The sequence below is a fragment of the Mchenga conophoros genome, linkage group LG18 (genome assembly GCF_057382185.1).
Source record: "Mchenga conophoros isolate Kocher_MC1m ecotype Shallow Benthic linkage group LG18, M_conophoros_male_GT1.1, whole genome shotgun sequence".
Lineage (NCBI taxonomy): Eukaryota > Metazoa > Chordata > Actinopteri > Cichliformes > Cichlidae > Mchenga > Mchenga conophoros.
The window spans coordinates 39,542,649-39,545,148 of record NC_140543.1 but is presented as its reverse complement, the minus strand read 5'-3'; positions in this window follow the sequence as shown (position 1 = coordinate 39,545,148).

Below are 2,500 nucleotides of genomic sequence, written 5' to 3'. Positions count from 1 at the left end.
ACCTTTTTCAGCTGTAAGGGAGGCAAGAGCAAGGTGCGATGTAGGTCCCCGGGGCCTGTTGTCGTACCATAGGCACGAGTGGTGTGTGTGTGTGGCAAAGAGTTTCTGCGCAGTGTACCAGGGGCACGGGGAAAGGTTGTTGTACCATAGGCACGAGAAAAGTTGTCGTACCATAGGCACGAGAAAAGTTGTCGTACCATAGGTACGAGGAGTGTGTGTGTGGCAAAGTGCTACTGAGCGGTGTACCAGGGGCACGGCGAAAAGTTGTTGTACCATAGGCACGAGAAAAGTTGTTGTACCATAGGCACGAGAAAAGCTGTCGTACCAGGGGCACGGAGGAAAGTTGTTGTACCATAGGCACGAGAAAAGTTGTCGTACCATAGGCACGAGGAGAGTTTGTGTGGCAAAGTGCTACTGAGCGGTGTACCAGGGGCACGGCGAAAGGTTGTTGTACCATAGGCACGAGAAAAGTTGTTGTACCATAGGCACGAGAAAAGCTGTCGTACCAGGGGCACGGAGGAAAGTTGTTGTACCATAGGCACGAGAAAAGTTGTTGTACCATAGGCACGAGAAAAGCTGTCGTACCAGGGGCACGGAGGAAAGTTGTTGTACCATAGGCACGAGAAAAGTTGTCGTACCATAGGCACGAGGAGAGTTTGTGTGGCAAAGTGCTACTGAGCGGTGTACCAGGGGCACGGCGAAAGGTTGTTGTACCATAGGCACGAGAAAAGTTGTTGTACCATAGGCACGAGAAAAGCTGTCGTACCAGGGGCACGGAGGAAAGTTGTTGTACCATAGGCACGAGAAAAGTTGTTGTACCATAGGCACGAGAAAAGCTGTCGTACCAGGGGCACGGAGGAAAGTTGTTGTACCATAGGCACGAGAAAAGTTGTCGTACCATAGGCACGAGGAGAGTTTGTGTGGCAAAGTGCTACTGAGCGGTGTACCAGGGGCACGGCGAAAAGTTGTTGTACCATAGGCACGAGAAAAGTTGTCGTACCATAGGCACGAGAAAAGTTGTCGTACCATAGGTACGAGAAAAGTTGTCGTACCATAGGCACAAGCAGTGCGTGCGTGTGTGTGGCAAAGTGTTTCTGCGCAGTGTACCAGGGGCATGTTTGAATTTACATTCTGGAGTACCAGGGGCACGAGGATTTTGCCAGTGGTGTTTTGCTTTGTCAGTGGGAGGGGGCTTAAGTGTGGGTCCACGGGGCCTGCTGGAGGTCAAGGTCCATGCTGGATATGCGCTGGAGCGTAACTACAAGAAAGGTAAGCTAGTGGGGGACTAGAGCAGGGGAGGATGTGCGTCCCCGGGGCATGCTGGAGGTCAAGGGCCATGCTGGATATGCAGTGGAGGGTAACTGCAGGAGAAGGAACGCTCATGGGGGATTAGAGCGGAGGAGTATGTGGGTCCTCGGGGCCTGCTGGAGGGCAAGGGCCATGCTGGATTTGTGGTGGAGGGTAACTGCGGGAGAAGGAAAGCTAGTGGGGGAGTAGAGCAGAGGAGTATGTTGGTCCCCGGGGCCTGCTGGAGGTCAAGGTCCGTGCTAGATACGTGGTACAGGGTTAACTGCGGGGGGGGGGGTAATGTGGGTTCACGGGGCCTGCTGGAGGTCAAGGTCCATGCTGGATATGCGCTGGAGCGTAACTGCAAGAAAGGAAAGCTAGTGGGGGAGTAGAGCAGGGGAGTATGTGGGTCCCCAGGGCCTGCTGGAGGTCCAGGTCCATGCTAGATATGTGGCACAGGGTAACTGCAGGGGGGGGGTAATGTGGGTCCACGGGGCCTGCTGGAAGTCAAGGTCCATGCTAGACATGTGGTACAGGGTAACTGCAGGGGGAAGGGGGGGGGGGGTAATGTGGGTCCCCGGGGCCTGCTGGAGGTCAAGGTCCGTGCTAGATATGTGGTACAGGGTTAACTGCAGGAGGGGGGGGGGGGGGGGGTAATGTGGGTTCACGGGGCCTGCTGGAGGTCAAGGTCCATGCTGGATATGCGCTGGAGCGTAACTGCAAGAAAGGAAAGCTAGTGGGGGAGTAGAGCAGGGGAGTATGTGGGTCCCCAGGGCCTGCTGGAGGTCCAGGTCCATGCTAGATATGTGGCACAGGGTAACTGCAGGGGGGGGTAATGTGGGTCCACGGGGCCTGCTGGAAGTCAAGGTCCATGCTAGACATGTGGTACAGGGTAACTGCAGGGGGAAGGGGGGGGGGGGGTAATGTGGGTCCCCGGGGCCTGCTGGAGGTCAAGGTCCGTGCTAGATATGTGGTACGGGGTAACTGCGGTGGGGGGGGCGGATCTAATGGGGGACTAGATCAGGTGAGGATGTAATGGCCAGTTCGACAGCAGCACATCTTTTTCGACCGTAAGGGAGAGAGGAGGCCGACTCTCTGCCTCGGCCAAATGGAGAGAGATTTTCAGCAGGGCCAGTGCGCCAGGAGCACATCTTTTTCAACCGTGAGGGAGAGTGGAGGCCGACTCACCACCTCGGCCAGGGCCTTTTTTTCT